This window comes from Nannobrachium achirus, assembly GCF_963921795.1.
Source record: "Nannobrachium achirus genome assembly, chromosome: 11".
Taxonomy (NCBI): domain Eukaryota; kingdom Metazoa; phylum Chordata; class Actinopteri; order Myctophiformes; family Myctophidae; genus Nannobrachium; species Nannobrachium achirus.
In genome coordinates, this window is record NC_137820.1 from 4383157 (window position 1) to 4401725 (window position 18569).

An 18569-nucleotide genomic window follows, 5' to 3' on the forward strand; every position below is an offset into this window, starting at 1 on the left:
GCTAAGCACTGATTGGCCAGCTCTCCGTTGGCACGGTGACAGCAGGCGGGGGGGAGGAGCTCGTTGTGGTGCAGCTGTCTGAAGAGGCTGTCCTTAAAGTCCTCCGGACTGTTCACTCCACAGCAGTCAAACTGAGGAGAGGAGAGGAGAGGAGAGGAGAGGAGAGGAGAGGAGAGGAGAGGAGAGGAGAGGAGGGTAAAACAGTTAATTTCAGTGAATGATTCAAATCATTTGTTCACGTTCACAGCAACGATCAGTTCAAACGATTCGCTCACATTTACCGTTCAGTGGCGCTTCTCTGCCAGGTCTCACCCAAAGATATACATTTTGACCATTTGAAAATAGACGATATACAAGTTCACAATGCCATTGTGAACTTGTAGATCGGCTATTTTCACAAAGATTTTTACACATTTGAAAACTTCATATAAGACATTCTGCATAACAAGTACTTTCACTTTTGGTACTTTAAGTGCTTTATGATTCCAATACTGTTGTGCTTTTATTCAACATACATACTTAAAAGATCTCGCATAGTTCAATATCAAAGCAAAGGACCGTGTACAGAAATGGAAAACTGTCGTATAACTGCTCAAAGAACCGAACCCTAACCCCACGAAAAGAGAAGTCTCACTCGCAGCCACAACGACCCATATTTTAGCTATGCAACAAGCGCATCGTCCGCTGACAGCTGACAACGACCGTATAACTTTATGTTCTCTGTGTGTGTGTGTGTGTGTGTGTGTGTGTGTGTGTGTGTGTGTGTGTGTGTGTGTGTGTGTATAGATCTATAGAACATCTTACCGTTGTCATGACAGCGTTCCAGGTGGATGTGAACACGTCAGATTCGTTGTGTCCTTGGTAGTGTCTCTTCAGCTCCTTGGTGAAGTACTGCCTGGTCAGCTGTTAGCCAATCACACATGAGATTAGAAGACTCACTGGTTACTATCAACCAATCACAGATTAGATGTCTAGATTAGAAATGTGATTATAGAATGCCGTCAGCCAATGGCAGTTCAGATTAGTATCTCTTGGTCAGCTACAATCAACCAATGACAGTTCAGATTTGCCAATTAAAGTCAGCCAATGACATTTTTGTTGTCGTTTTGCGACATGCCCAAAATAGGGATGGCAGGTTGAGGTGATTGGTCAGTGGGGTCAGAGGGGGTGTGGTCGGGAGCAGGTGATTTGGTCAGTGGGGTCAGAGGGGGTGTGGTCGGGAGCAGGTGATTGGTCAGTGGAGTCAGAGGGGGAGTGGTCAGACTTACGTGTTCCCTGAAGAGGAAGGCGAGGATCGCTGCAGCGAGTTCAGCCAGGAAGATGAACAGGATCAGCATGAAGAACTACAAGAGAGAGAGAACAATATGAACATAAAGGACTACAATAGAGCGAGAGAGATAGAGACATTTACAAAGAGCAGCAGACATAACAAACTACAAGAGAGAGAGAGAGATAGAGAGACACTTACAAAGAGCAGCAGACAAAGAACTACAAGAGCAGCAGACAAAGAACTACAAGAGAGAGAGAGAGAGAGAGAGACATTTACAAAGAGCAGCAGACATAAAGAACTACAAGAGAGAGAGCGATAGAGAGACACTTACAAAGAGCAGCAGACATAAAGAACTACAAGAGAGCGAGAGAGATAGAGAGACACTTAGAAAGAGCAGCAGACATAAAGAACTACAAGAGAGAGAGAGAGAGATAGAGAGACACTTACAAAGAGCAGCAGACATAAATAACTACAAGAGAGAGAGAGCGATAGAGAGACACTTACAAAGAGCAGCAGACATAAAGAACTACAAGAGAGAGAGAGAGATAGAGAGACACTTACAAAGAGCAGCAGACATAAAGAACTACAAGAGAGAGAGATAGCGATAGAGAGACACTTACAAAGAGCAGCAGACATAAAGAACTACAAGAGAGAGAGCGATAGAGAGACACTTACAAAGAGCAGCAGACATAAAGAACTACAAGAGAGAGAGAGCGATAGAGAGACACTTACAAAGAGCAGCAGACATAAAGAACTACAAGAGAGAGAGAGAGATAGAGAGACACTTACAAAGAGCAGCAGACATAAAGAACTACAAGAGAGAGAGAGCGATAGAGAGACACTTACAAAGAGCAGCAGACATAAAGAACTACAAGAGAGAGAGCGATAGAGAGACACTTACAAAGAGCAGCAGACATAAAGAACTACAAGAGAGAGAGAGCGATAGAGAGACACTTACAAAGAGCAGCAGACATAAAGAACTACAAGAGAGAGAGAGCGATAGAGAGACACTTACAAAGAGCAGCAGACATAAAGAACTACAAGAGAGAGAGAGCGATAGAGAGACACTTACAAAGAGCAGCAGACATAAAGAACTACAAGAGAGAGAGAGAGATAGAGAGACACTTACAAAGAGCAGCAGACACTTGTTTTCCCGGATGGCTCCGCAGCAGCCCAGGAAGCCCAGCAGGAACAGCATCCCTCCCAGCCCCAGGACGGTGTACACGCCCAGGGAGAGCAGAGGGTGGCCCGTCACCAAGGCAACGCCCCTGATGTCCGTGGGGTCCACCAGCACCCACACCCCCACCCCCAGGAGAACGACCCCCCAGCTGCAGGGAGGGAGAGAGAGAATATTATCCACAAGTTTCTGACGTCCCATGGTGCATTGCGTGTGGTGGGGCCGATATGGAACAATAAAATATCACAATATTCTTCCAAGCCGTATCACGATACACAATCTTTTTCACACATCTTTTTCATGTGGTTTGTATGGTTATTTATCAAGTTAACAGTACAACCACCTACAAGGTTGTGTTTAGGTGCGTTTGCCCGGGATCGAACTGGGAACCTTGCGGCCACTATACTGTATAGCGTAAAATTTAATCAAATGGACCCATAGGGGTCCATTTGGTATCATTTTACGCTCTCAAGAGTGAAATTACATCTGTATTACTTAATTTACAAGAAGTCTACACAATTAGAGAATGTTGAAGAATTATAAACATTTTATAGATAAACATTTAACCATTGTCTCTCCTTTGGGACCAACATCAATACAGCATGGAATTGTGGACAAAATGTTACCCAACGACAACAAAACATTTGTACGTTTCGGGGTCTGAGGGCTAAATGACATCAAATGTTGGTTCCACGGCACAAATGCTGAATAAATAATGGAAAAGGGTTGAAAAAAAAACCACTGGCCTAAATGAAGAGATTACAGTAACAATGGTGAAAAGAGAGCATTAGAGCGGTAATGAATTCAGGCACTCAACGTTCAACCCTGGAACCTTTACTTCACAGAGCTGAGGAGAGGAGAGGAGAGGAGAGAGGAGAGGAGAGGAGTGCCCCCCCTCTCCCCCCCCCCCCCCCCATTCTCCATCTCTCTCATCTTCATCCCCCCCCCCCCCTCCTCATCCTCTCTCCATATGATTAAGAAAAGCAGCTTCCAGGAGTCAGCAGAGATAAGAACCAATCCATGCTGCACTACTTTATACACCATGACACTGTTAGAGAGGAGAGGAGAGGAGAGGAGAGGAGAGGAGAGGAGAGGAGAGGAGAGGAGATTCCATATAGTTTCATTGTTTGACAGTACAATCATCAGTGTATTTTGGATTCATGTCAATGTGTGTTTTCAGATATTTAACCACTTGAAACCGTCAATACTTAATAAACTTGACCTTTCACTCTGTACTTAGTCTGCTCTCTTCCCCTCTACACAAAACCTCTTTGCTGAAAATAGCCGATCTACAAGCTCACAACGCCTCGCAGTGCGAGGCGTTGTGAGCTTTTATATCTGCTATTTTTTTCTAAAGTTCTCAGAATATGGATGCTGGGGTTCAAGTGGTTAATATAAAAAAGGAGAAAAAAAGTTTCTATCACCCAAAGATTTGGAGGACCCCCTGTAGTAACTCTGAGGACCCCCTAGGGGTCCTGGAACCCCTGTTGAAGACCCCTGATCTAAAATATCAATCCTTGTTGTAAAAAAAAAAAAAAAAAAAGTTGTCCTTTAAGTTCGAAACCCCTTTGGCTCAGTGGTGGTTCGAAACCCCTGCTGCCTGGTTCCCACTGTTCATGAAGCTCCTCCCCCCCTCCCCCTCCCTATTGGATTAGCCCTGACTGACAGGTCAGGACTCATGAAGCCAGCTGTCACTCAAAACACCTCCCTAATCTATCCAATCACGGGGGGGGGATTCGATTACAATCACAATTTGCATCTCATGAGAAGGCTGAGCACGTGCTGCACGCCTCCTTTATACTCACATCACGGTCTCTCAAAGCGGGTGCCTGAGCACCCTGGGGTGCCATGGTGCCATGTATAGAGCTATAGACCTGTTATACTGAGTAGAAACTGACCTTAGTCTCACTGTACTCGCTGAGTTCTTTCAATCTTTCAATCTACTCCAAATATCTTTGCTGAAGATTAGGGCTGCACGATTTTGGGAAAATATCTAATTGCGATTTTTCTCACTAATATTGCGATTGCGATTTTATTCGCAATATTTATATATTTATTTTAAGGTATAGGATAAGTGATAGTTTTTTGGTTAAAACAAAACGTTTTTTTGTTAAAAGGTGACATATTTCAAAAGATTCCCTTTTATTTAGCTTATTAGCAATATAAAACATTTTTATATTCAAGAAAGATGGTAATGGTATTGTCTTCCTCTCATTATTGTTCTAGGAATAAAGTACTGTATGTCGCTGCCTTGCTTTCATCGAGGCAAAAAAATGCACCCTAAGACACACCATAAGTTTCACATGTATGCAGGGGACGGAGGAGGGGAGCCACCGTCACACAGAAATCACTTTTGTGATTATTATGCACCTTTGCGATTTGCTAATTGCATGGTTCCAGATCGAGATTTCGGTTTAAAACGATGAATTGTGCAGCCCTACCGAAGATAGCCGATCTACAAGCTCACAACGCGTCACAGCGTGACGTAGGGAATTTACCAAAAAGTCGACTTCATTACACGAGTCGAGAGTTGGAAGAAATACAATTCCTGGTATTTTTTCTATCATTATTTTTACTCCATGTGTGCATGTGTACATCATTCAAACAGTAGGATTGCTTATTGTCAAGGAACATTTTTTTCTTTTTTTTTTTTCAAAATAATGAGGTGGAACTGTTCGATCCAATATTATATAGAAAATATGATTATTGTTATTCAATGATGCTGGTTGCAGTGGAATCTATAATATTAACATCAATCCTAAAAAATCCTAACCCTTAGGCTAGTAATTTTTGGTGCTGAACCCTCTGACTGCTCCTGATGAGCAGGTGTGTGTGCGTGTGTGTGTGTGTGTGTGTGTGTGTGTGTGTGTGTGTGTGTGTGTGTGTGTGTGTGTGTGTGTGTGTGTGTGTGTGTGTGTGTGTGTGTGTGTGTGTGTGTGCGCGTGTGTGTGTGTGTGTGTGTGTGTGTGTGTGTGTGTGCATGTACTCACAAAGATGAGGAAGTTGAACAGGAACATCAGGTACTTGATGCAGCTCAGACAGTCTCCCTCCATGGCCGTCCCTCTGGGGCCCTGGGTGACACAAAACAAACACACCTTAATACACCCGTCCCTCTGGGGCCCTGGGTGACCCAAAACAAACGCACCTTAACACACCCGTCCCTCTGGGGCCCTGGGTGACACAAAACAAACGCACCTTAATACACCCGTCGTGGAGGAAATGTTGTGGAGGGCCAGGCCAAAAAGCAGTGCTCCCCACAAGATGTGCTCCCGCAAACTAAACACACAGCTTTACCTCCAACTTCAGTAAATAAATACTTAGCAGTCCAGTCTTTGTTGAAAACCCCGCATTTGGCATCGACTTTTCTTTTTGCATCTCACGCACGCACGCACGCACGCACGCACGCACGCACGCACGCACGCACGCACGCACGCACGCACGCACGCACGCACGCACGCACGCACCGCACGCACGCACGCACGCACGCACGCACGCACGCGAACGCACGCACACACACACACACACACACACACACACACACACACACACACACACACACACACACACACACACACACACACACACACACACACACACACACACACACACACACACACACACACACACACACACACACCACGCACACACACACAGCACTCCAGTCTAGTTCAGTTCAGTATGTGTCAGCAGTAATGCTGAGTCATGGCCTCAGGGCAGCAGTTCTAACTGTGGAGGAAATAGAAGTCAACACTTCTACTGAGTCAGCATAAAATATATTAAAGTTTAGAGTGAATCAGGGCTGGGTAATTAACCACAAATATACATGGAAGTGCAGAAGCTAGTGTTCCAGACCAACATATCACGACGTCCCCGGGACATACGAAATTAACCCTTAGGCCCGAGGCCGTGTTCTGAAAAACGTGGTTGCTAAGTGTTGATAGTTCTGAATGATTATAGCAACACTTGATTGTATGACCTCATTGAATCTTTTCAGAAACACTGATGTTAGTGATGGTTAGGACACTTTTATATTTCATTTGACATTTTAACAATTCACCAACATAACAATTCACACAAACAATGATCAAACACATAACCAGCTTTAAACCCTCAAGCTACTGTCTTCTCCTCCAGGCTCTAGAACAGGAGTCTTCAAGAGGGGGTCCGGGAGTCTGGGACCCCTAGGGGGTCCTTAGAGTTACTACAGGGGGTCCTCCAAATCTTTGTGTGATAGAAACTTTTTTTTCTCCTTTTTTTATAATAACCACTTGAACCCTAGCATCTATATTCTGAGAACTTTAGCCAAAAATTGCAGATCTACAAGCTCACTACGCCTCGCCATGACTCCGTTTGGTGTAGAGGGGAAAAGGAGCAGACTAAGTACAGAGATTTGACATGAATCCAAAATACAATGATGATTGTGCTGTCAAAACGATGAAACTATATGGAATTCTATGAACAGGTTGTGGGTGGGGTCCCTGCTTCATCTCTCTCTCAACTAAGGGGTCCTTGGCCTGCTGATCATCACTGGATGCCAGAAGGGTTACGCCTCCAAGGAGGCTGGTTGCCGTGGTTACCACTGCACTAAGTGACACATTTCCTCTTAATGTAATGAACCCTCCATCCCATAATGACACACACACACACACACACACACACAACACACACACACACACACACACACACACACACACACAACACACACAATATATATATAACCTGGCTGACATTAACACTCTGCTTGATTAAGGCAGCACTTCACTATAATGAAGACCGCAAGCGCACTTACACGCATGTGCACGCGCGCACGCGCGCGCGCACGCACACACACACACACACACACACACACACACACACACACACACACACACACACACACACACACACACACCACACACACACACACACACACACACACACACACACACACACACACACACACACACACACACACACACACACACACACACACGCATGCATGCAGAGTGTGGGTGGTCAAACAGACCCCCTATAGAAATAATAATGATACTATATCATCTTTCCGGTGGAAACCATTTACCGGTATCATGTCCAAAGTGCGTCGCTTTTCCACCTGTGTTCAGATGGATCCAATGGACTTATAGCTCACACAGATTACATTTCTTTGCTAAATAGTTACTATATCGATTTAAATCATTGAATCGAATCGAATCGTATCGTATCGCCATGAATGAACCAATATCGTCCATGTATCGTATCGTTAACCATGTATCGTGATGCGTATCGTATCGCTGTTAAAATGTATCGTTACACCCCTAGTAAATATGCAAGATGAAAATAACAAAACACAAAACCTCAACCTATAAACCAGTAAGACTCCTAATCGGGAGATAAGCGACCGTTGGTCGCTTATCTCCACAAATATCACAACCTCCACCTCTCACGTCATACGGGTAGCCATAGTTACACCTGGAATGTTGAATCTCCATATATGGAGATAACCTACGCATCACACAAAGTCTGACCTCACCAGCCCATACTTGGGCATGGACGACTTATATCTCCATATACGGAGATGGCCATATATGGAGATACGATGACATCACAGAGTCCACAGCTGATGATGTGGCGTGATGTCATACAATACACAAACAAGCCCTATATAAAGGGGCAATTCTCACCAGGGAAGAGAGCATTGCCTGGAATGTTGAATCTCCATATATGGAGATAACCTACGCATCACACAGTCTGACCTCACCAGCCCATACTTGGGCATGGACGACTTATATCTCCATATACGGAGATGGCCATATATGGAGATACGATGACATCACAGAGTCCACAGCTGATGATGTGGCGTGATGTCATACAATAAACAAACAAGCCCTATATACTGATGCGATACGATGACATCACAGAGTCCACAGCTGATGATGTGGCGTGATGTCATACAATAAACAAACAAGCCCTATATACTGATGCGGAGATATGAGCAGGGCAAAGGTGTGACGTGTGACGTGTGACCGACCGACCGACCGACGGACGGACGGCCGGTGGAGGTTTTCATAGTAAACTGCTCCCTGACGGTCGCAATAAACAAGTCGTTTCTCTTGGGGGTAAGAGTTGTCTGGAAAACCAAATGCTGGGGTTTTATATTTGATGAACCCATTCATCATTGTGTATCATTATTTTATGCTTTAACTATTGAAAAATAGCAGATCTACAAGTTCACTAGATCTGATATTTTTTTTAAATTGTGAAAATTAGAATTTGTTTCTATGTCAGCAATCTGGCCAGCCATCGTCAAAGAAAAGGTCCTTTTCACTTAACTGGAGCTCAGTTAGTCTGTTCTTGAGAGACTATTATGTCAGTGGCTCTCAAACCTTTTCATGTGAAGGACCCCCAAAATGATATTTATTTGGCCACGGACCCCCATCTCAAAATATTTCGTTCCAGGGACCCCCCAGAAGCAAAATTTGAGTTACAAACGTTCGCTTTGAAAATACAAATATTCAAAGATTTGCACACATTTTCACGACTTTTTCACAAATAGCAGATCTACAAGCTCGCAGCGCGGCACTCGGTGCCGCGCTGTGAGCTTGTATATCTGCTACTGGTTAAAGCATTCAATAATTCTAGGCCCAAATGGGTTAAAATAAAAATAAAACGACTTTATAAAACAGAAAGAATGATCTCACAGCTCAGCGAGGGAGAAGAGAAAATTAATGAGTTGGCAGAAAAGTTAGGGATTCTTGCAGCTGTGATCAGGGTGTGATTAGAAGCAGGGGAGTCACAAGGGGGGTAAAAAGTGGGACTGAGTTACGAGGGCCCAAGGGGGGGGGGTGGGGGGGGTGCTTGTATATCTGCTATTTTTGAAAAGTCGTGAAAATGTGTGCAAATTAGTATTTTTTTACATTTTTAACTCAAATTTTGCTTCTGGGGGTCCCTGGAACTAAATATTTTGAGAAGGGGGTCCTTCAAATGAAAAAGTTTGAGCACCAGTGACATAAAAACATAGGCTTTTAAAGAAATCTCAGAAGGACTTGAAATATTCAAAGACTTTTCTAGATTTTTCAAAAATAGCAGATCTGCTATTTTTCAATAGTTAAAGCACACAATAATTGTGCAGGGGCCCGCAGTGAATCATTGTACCCAGCCAACCCAGGGCCCAGAATTTGGTGCGACACCCCTTTTTGGAAGTCTCCTCTCCAGCAGAGAGGGAGCATAAAGAAGGAGATTATAGAACGTATCATGTTAGTCTGCTAATGACACTCAGCAGCTGGAGGGAGGAAAGAAAAAATTATAGAAATGTTGTTTTTTCCAGTGAATATATTAGACCTGATCTGCTAATGTACTCCTTCACTGCTCTGAATAATGTGAGCTCTCTTCATCTGTCTGTCTGTGTCTTTTTCCTATGTTTTATATATCAATGATTGCCATATAATGATATGCCTGTGTCAACGCAATATCATCATGATGACACATACATATATTCATGATTATCATAATGATATGCACATATTAATGATTATCATAATGATATGCATTTATATATTGATCAGCCGTGGCGGTCACAGAGTTTTATTAATTAACCCCCCCCCCCCCACCCCATGTGAAAGTGCTAACGAGGTCACAGGAGGCCTTAATTGAGATTTACATAAATTACCCCCCCCCCCTTGCATGTGAGAGGGGGCCCATTGGGGGTGGGGGATTACAGAGACAGAAATGGAGCCATATTACAGTGAACATTAGTTAGACCCTCCAGAAAAAAACGCAGGAATATGCAGACTAAAATCATTGATTACGCGGGGGGAATATATGCAGGGGTTATTTTGTGATTTTATGCGCAGAAAGTTGCAGAATATGTGTGAATTGTGAATTACGCGAAATATGCAAAATGTGTATGTGAATTAGGGCATTAACGAAAAAGTCGACAAGTAGACACAGTCGACTTCATTACGCAAGTCGACTCCCACCAGAGAAAGTTGAAAAGTTGGAAAAAAAAAACTTTCTATTGTGAAAATAGCAGATCTACATGCTCACAATGTTGTGAGCATGTAGATCGGCTATTTTCACAATTTCTGCCTCTATACAGGGTTAGGGTTAGGGTATAGTATATTTGAGAATTTGGACAATGTTTAATTTGTCATTTTAGAGGTATTAAAAAGTCCTTAAATTGTCACTTTAGAAATGTGCAGATACCCTCACTACACTTAAACTTTATGTTGGTTTGTTTACTGATGAGTGAGAAAACAATGTTGCACATTAAGTTAATCATCTGGGGACCCCCCCAAAATAATTGGGGGGTCGTGTATTGTGATGACGTCCTCAAACGATAAAGTCGACTTCAACTCAACTTTTTTACTGAGTCGAGTCGACTTGCAAAAATCACAAGTCGTTAATGCCCTAATGTGAATGTGACATATTATGCGGGGTATGTGTGATTTTATGCAGTGAAATATGCCGGTAAATTTTACCTTTAAGTCACGTCTCCAAACTAAACGTCTGCTTTCTCACGCAACGCCCCCCCCCCCCCCCCCACCACCCCACCTCCCCTCCCACACACACACACACAAACTCCCCCAACCTCAGGGTCGTACCACTGTCAAGATCGGACGGTATTTCGTTTTTTTTTTGTGATTAAAATGCATTGGATGTTTAGAAATGAAGAGAGAGAGAGAGAGAGGGGTGGTGGGGGGGGGGTGCGTGCAACGCAGCGCCAGCACGGTATAAATCACTCTGATACAGTGTGTGCGTGTGTGTGTGTGTGTGCGTGTGTGCGTGCGCGTGTGTGTGTGTGTGTGGAGTGGATAAAGTGCAGAGTAAACAAACTGGCTCGTTCCCAGGAATCCCAGGGGACCGCGGAGGCTCGTAGATCAAACCCGACCGACGGACCAAAGGGTCGGAGCGGCCCGTCTGCGCTGCTGGATGTTCAGAGTGTTGCATGGAACTGTCTCAATAAAGTTTAAATATTAAAAAGGTAAATGGTAAACAGCGCCTTTATCCAAGGCCCTTTACAGATAGTGTTTTTATAACTGCGATGATTTCAACCGTCAGGTCGCAGTTACTATCAAAACCTCAACCAGCTGTGTGTCAGTCTGTCAGTCTGTCACACGTCACACTTTTGCCCTACTCATATCTCCGCCACCGTTCCCCCGATCCTTGCCAAACTTTGCACACACACTCCTTGCCTGCCAAACCACAACCTCCACAATTCTCACATGACCCTCTTCTAGCGCCACCATGAGGCTGATTCTTGTAAAACACGTTCTTGGACACTGCTCCTACAGATTTTGCCCTAAAATCACACAAATCGGTACACACTTGGTCTACACTCATGTCTTCAACATGGATCTGTCCCATATAGCGCCACCATCAGGCCGATTTTTCAAAACACATTTGTGAACACTACTCCTACAGATTTGGCCCTAAAATCACACAAATTGATACACAGTATGTCTACACTCATGTCATCAACATGGATCTGTCCCATATAGCGCCACCTTACTGGTATTGAATGTTTTCTTTGCTTGCTAGTTGTTATGTCCACAAATTGTCAAGAACAGAATGATCCAATATTACAGTGCTACATTACATTTGGTATAACATGGTTCTATTGTGAAAATAGCAAATCTACATGCTCACAACGCCTCGCGATGCGAGGCGTTGTGAGCATGTAGATCGTCTATTTTCACAATTTCTGCCTCTATATATTTGACAATTTGGACAATGTTTAATTTGTCATTTTAGAGGTATTAAAAAGTCCTTGAATTGTCACTTTAGAAATGTGCAGATAACCCCTATACACTTAAACTTTGTGTTGGTTTGTTTACAGTTGAGTGAGAAAACAATGTTTCACATTAAGTTAATCATCTGGGGGGTCATGTGTGATGTGATGACATCATCAAATGATAGAGTCGACTTCAACTCAACTTTTTACTGAGTAGAGTCGACTTGAAAAAATCACAAGTCGTTAATACCCTAGTGTATGTACACAAATGTGTTTTAATTTAAATAACATTGCTCCTCAAGCCAAAGTGCAATGTCCCGGTATACTGCAGCGCTACAAATTTGTTCTATTTGCGAACTCTCTAAAATTCCAGTTAGGTAGGCTTAAAATGTTACTTTAGTGCAGTACTTGAGTAAATGTAAATGTACTTAGTTACTTTACACCATAACTCCATAATTATGGTGATGCTCTGGGGCAATACATTTATCGGCCTGAGCAAAAAGGACTGACTTTAGAGGGGGGAGAGAGAGAGAGAGACTGCAGTCAGTTTGCTGTGCGTGAATCAAAACAGCATCCCGGTTCCAACAATGGAACAAGGGGGGAGCGCTTGTTTTCGGTGGAGATGACAGAGGCGCGCCGGCGTTATATTATAAACACAATCTGATCTAGCTATAACAACAATCACGACATAGGCTATTTATTATAATCACTAATTCACTATGAAGTGTCTTTAATTATAATTAAAGTAAAAATAGTCAAATAACAAGGACAAATTGTTCTGCCCACAACCTTATCAAACCAAAATGCCTAAACTACTGTAAATGTAGGCCTATTATAACTATGATAATGGTTCTTGTAAGTCCCAATTATTAAGTAGAATACTTGACCTTATAAATATAGAATGTTTATCTTGTGTTATATGTTATGAAACATGGCATGTAGGCCTATTATATTACCTATAACCTATACACCAGTGAGCTCTCTGCACCTCTGTGCGGTCCAGGCGAACACAACGGAGCGCTCCCTACCTCCGGTTCAGCCAATCACAAGCTTCCACTGCTGGAAGCGGGATGTTGTTTTGATACACACGTTTGGCGTTCATGCGTCGACCTTCATGTCAGCTGTGTGTAATGAACTGATAAGGAAGACATAGTGGCGAGACCACCACCTCCCCCCACCCCCCTCCCAGGGACGTGCAGAGAATGTTAGAGAGGCAGGGGCTGACGTTTCCAAAAGGGCCTTTTGGTGAAAACATCGAAAATAGCAGACCTCCAAGCAGGGATGGGACGATATGGAAATGTGCTATCACGATTATTGTGACAAAAGAAATCGCGATTTACGATATTATCACGATGATCAAAATCCATTATCCTGGGGCGGAACATTTGCCAAAAAATAGCCGATCTACAAGCTCGCTGCGTCGCAACACGACGCGTTGTGAGCTTGTAGATCGGCAATGTTTTGGCAAAGACATTTGATAGAGAGTGAAAAAAAGACTATCAAGTAGGCTATGTATATTATACCTTTTACCAATCATAGAGGGTTTAAGTGGTACCAGATATGCAGCTCAGCAAATAAAAGGTGAATTGATCCCAGTGCATGACAGAGGACAATATCACAATAAATTAAATCTCCACAATACGATTATTGTGAGTGTTTTTTATCACGATAATATCGCGTGTCGTCCCATCCCTACCTGCAAGCTCACAATGCGTCGCAGCTTGGAGGTCAGCTATTTTCGGTGCTTGATACCACACTGAACTAAGCATAGTCAAGTCAATACTAGAGATGTGGCGTAGCGGCATGGATTTCTACACAGAGAGGGCAATTCTTTCAACATAAGATGCTGCGTTCAAGTTCAGGGGAGTTTGGACAAGGCCAGGTATGGCATGGAAAGAGGGGGCGTTTTGCATTTCTTTCACCATAGTAAAAACTGCATTCATGGTCTGGAGAGGGCACTTTTTACAGAAGGGCAGGGGCTCAAGCCCCCTTTGATGTCTATGTGTGCACGTGCCTGAACCCTCCCCCCCAAACCGGGAGGAGAGACCCTCACTCTCGGTATCTTCTCTCTCTTTGAATGTTATTTATTGGGGGAAGCCCGTTGAGAGCAGACTCTCCTTTTCAAGGACACCCTGATCATCACTGCATATACAACACATACTTCACTGTATACATACATAAATACATACGTGTATAAATTAAAGACAATAACAAAGATTTGGGCCCATTATTACAAAAACAAAATGTGTTGGTAATTACCGCAATACCGTCGGTAATGGGACGACAAATATCACCGTGACGACATTTCGATACCGCCCCAGCCCTACGCTCCACCATGATTGGAGGATCAAGGCTCCACTCTATCCTGATTGGAGGAAAACCGGTCTCCTACACCAAAACTGAAAGTGATTTTTTCTCCTCACAGGAGATAAGGCTGAAGTCCAAATATGGACCAAACACTCTTTAGTAACTAGTACTTAATTAAATACTCAAGTAATTAATACCTGGATATGAATGTGTCGGTGTGGTTCTTTTGAGCACTACTGGCCTAGGAATGGTTAAAAACTGATCCCAAGTCTACCTGCGATTATTGCAAAGCTTTTGACGTGAAATTTCCCAATTTTCTTGATTGTCAGTGTGCCATATCAGTGGCGTCAGTTCAGAAAAAGCTAAAGTATGGCAACATGACTACATTTTTTTTAAGAAGTACATTCTATTTTCCCCCCCGTTTCTACGGTTTCTTGGGCTGGATATGGCAGCCTAGAACGGTTGTTAAAGTGCAGCTAAACTTGGCATGTTAGTAAACGTGCCACAATTAACAATAATGCATTGCACCTGTGCAGCTGACCTGCGGAACCTGGGAATATACCATTTTGTCAAGATGGGGAGAATAAAAGTGTGGAATATAATTATAATACCTTGTTAAATATTGCATTTTTAGTTATTTTACTGTAATTTAACAACATAATAACCAGATCAGATAGACAAAGAGACATTCATGGATTTATATTTTAAAGTAACTTTTATTCTCCCCCCTGGACCCCGGGTATGACAGCTGCATACCCCTGCCATACCCAATTAGAGAGTCTTACTGGTTTAATTGAAAGTACCCTAAAAGTAAAAAAAAAAAAAAAAAAAAAAAACTCTCTCTCACAAATATGCCATGCAGTGTGCCAATGATCACCCTCCTCTGTGCCAATGATGACACCTGTGCCCAAGGTTGCCTTCTATCTATCTATCTGGTCTATCGCTGATGGGTATTTTGTTATGGTTAATATCATCCTTTTATCAATTCATATTGATTGTTAGATATGAATTATGATACATAATTATATGATTCATGTATTAGGTTATATTATGTGAACTACTGTCTGAACTTACAGTATAGGAGACCATGTTTTGGTTGTACTGTAAGTTCAGACTAGTGGATTACAGGTCATGGTGACTGTGGTTACCCTGACTACGAGACCATCATGTTTTGGTTGTACTGTAAATTCAGACTAGTGGATTACAGGTCATGGTGACTGTGGTTACCCTGCCTACGAGACCATCATGTTTTGGTTGTACTGTAAATTCAGACTAGTGGATTACAGGTCATGGTGACTGTGGTTACCCTGACTACGAGACCATCATGTTTTGGTTGTACTGTAAGTTCTGACTAGTGGATTACAGGTCATGGTGACTGTGGTTACCCTGACTACGAGACCATCATGTTTTGGTTGTACTGTAAATTCAGACTAGTGGATTACAGGTCATGGTGACTGTGGTTACCCTGACTACGAGACCATCATGTTTTGGTTGTACTGTAAGTTCTGACTAGTGGATTACAGGTCATGGTGACTGTGGTTACCCTGACTACGAGACCATCATGTTTTGGTTGTACTGTAAGTTCTGACTAGTGGAAAATTACCAACACTCTGCGTGTCTCTGTCTTCTTGTTATGATAATGGGAACGAATCAATGAGTCCCACGATCTTACTGTCATAATCTGTATTCTTACTGTATGTTAACTTCCATCTTGGGAAGAGTGAATTATCAAGCTGCCACTAGGATGGTATGCTCACTGTTTGTCTCTTTGTCTGACTCTCTTCAATACAGCAATTTATTGATTGTCCTTTGGCTCGTCTCTGTCTTATTTTGGTTATGGATTTATCCATATCCATATTTATTTAAGTTATTTTCTTTTTTAAGTTTATTTATCAATCGCTACCAGCTGTAGACAGACGGGCCTACATATCATACTGAACCATTAATAACACATTCAGAACCCAGCTGTAGACACATGCTCATGCATACAGAACCGTCATTACTGACTGTGTGTGTGTGTGTGTGTGTGTGTGTGTGTGTGTGTGTGTGTGTGTGTGTGTGTGTGTGTGTGTGTGTGTGTGTGTGTGTGCGCGCGCGCGCGTGCATATGTGATCATAAAGGGAGGAACTTGACCCCTCTCTAAATGTCGTTGACTTGCTAAATGATCTAAAATGATCACCTTTAATTGAACCCGAGAGAGGGGGCTAATGGGTGCCCCCCCCACCGCCCCCCTCACTCTCTGGGTGCACGGGAGCAGGTGTGTGTGTGTGTGTGTGTGTGTGTGTGTGTGTGTGTGTGAGACAGTGTTGTGATCAGGGGTGTCACACCAAATTCTGGGCCTGGGTACAAGGAGTCACTGCGGGCCCTCGCACAATTATTTTGTGCTTTAACTATTGAAAAAAAGCAGATATACAAGCTCACAGCGCGAGCTTGTAGATCTGCTATTTTTGAAAAATCCTGAAAATCTTTGAATATTTCAAATCCTTCTAAGGTTTTTTGTCAGTGGTGCTCAAATTTTTTCATGTCAAGGACCTCCAAAATGACATGTATTTGGCCACGGACCCCCATCTCAAAATATTTAGTTCCTGCGAGGGACCCCCCAGAAGCTAAATTTGAGTTACAAATGTTCGCTTAAAAAATTCATACATTCAAAGATTTGCACACATTTTCACGACTTTTCAAAAATAGCAGATCTACAAGCTCACAGCGCTGTGAGCTTGTATATCTGCTATTTTTCAATAGCTAAAGTATAAAATAATTAAGGCTCCTCCTCCTTGGGCCCTAGTAACTCAGTCCCACTTTCCCCCCTTGTGACGCCCCTGGTTGTGATGCGTGCAGCTGCATCCTTCATCTCCATTAAAAAGACATTTTCATATCTCTCCAGCAGTCACTAATTTTGCCAAAAAAAGAGACAAAGTCAACAGCCCCCCACGAGAGGACACACACACACACACACACACACACAAACACACACACACACACACACACACACACACACACACACACACACACACACACACACACACACACACACACACACACACACACACACACACACACACACACACACACACACACACTTCCGTCGAAAAGCGTAGTTGCCGACAGAAAGCCATCAGGAGCTTATCGGCAACGAGACGCTTGCCGTCGACAGGGCTGATGGAACCCGTCGATGGAAAACTGAGCTTGCTCTATCTTTTGCGGTCGGTGGTAAATCCTCCATTGAAGAATGGACCTCTGTGTGGTCTGCTGCAGCAGGGGTTTTCAAAGTGGGTGACGGGGCACCCTGGGGTGACGGGGCACCCTGGGGTGCCGTGACGGCAGTCCAGCAGTCCAGCCACGAGATCATTTGATAATATTTGGAATTTATTTGGACATTTGAAAAAATATTTAGTATCATTTTAAACTTAAAGTACAAAGTCATTTTCAGTCAGTTCTAACCAAAATGGCTGTTATCTCAACGTTTTCCTCGCAACATAATCACTAAGATATCGTCACTGTCGGGCAGAAACCTTGGATCTCCAAGTTTCAAATGTGTACGTCTTTTGGTAAAGTAAAGCCCTGCTTCATCATACAAGACTGTCGCACAAAACTAGCGAAAACAGCCGATCTACAAGCACACAACGCCTCGCGGTGCGAGGCGTTGTGTGCTTGTAGATGCTCGTTGTGTGCTTGCAGTTTGGAGCTGTTGGAAGTAGGCAGTTTGGTGTGGAGACACCTTTAGTAGAACCTCATCTCTCTCATCTATACCAGGGGTCTTCAACAGGGGGTCCGGGACCCCTAGGGGGTCCTCAGAGTTACTACAGGGGGTCCTCCAAATCTTCCAATCCTTTTTATATTAACAACTTGAACCCAAGTTTCCATATTCTGATAACTCTAGCCAAAAAGAGCCGATCTACAAGCTGAGCTTGTAGATCGGCTATTTTCAGCAGAAAAGTTTGGTGTAGAGGGGTAAAAGAGCAGACCAAGTACAGAGTGAAAGGTCAAGTTTATTAAGTAATGACGGTTCAAGTGGTTAAACATCTGAAAACACAAATTGACATGAATCCAAAATTCACTGATGATTGTGCTGACAAACGATGAAACTATATGGAATCTGGGGGTCC

General features: G+C 43.2%; 1 pseudogene across 1 annotated transcript in view; it reads right to left on the bottom strand.

Annotated features, from left to right (window-relative positions):
• LOC308293661 (tetraspanin-18B-like) overlaps positions 1 to 18569 on the bottom strand; it is an 85724-nt pseudogene that overhangs the window by 31323 nt on the left and 35832 nt on the right. Inside the window, exons 3-7 of the transcript XR_013963360.1 lie at positions 5438 to 5518; positions 2400 to 2598; positions 1269 to 1343; positions 805 to 903; positions 10 to 131 (exon numbers count right to left, since the gene is read on the bottom strand). The product of XR_013963360.1 is annotated as a tetraspanin-18B-like (transcript). The remainder of the gene's footprint in view (positions 1 to 9; positions 132 to 804; positions 904 to 1268; positions 1344 to 2399; positions 2599 to 5437; positions 5519 to 18569) is intronic.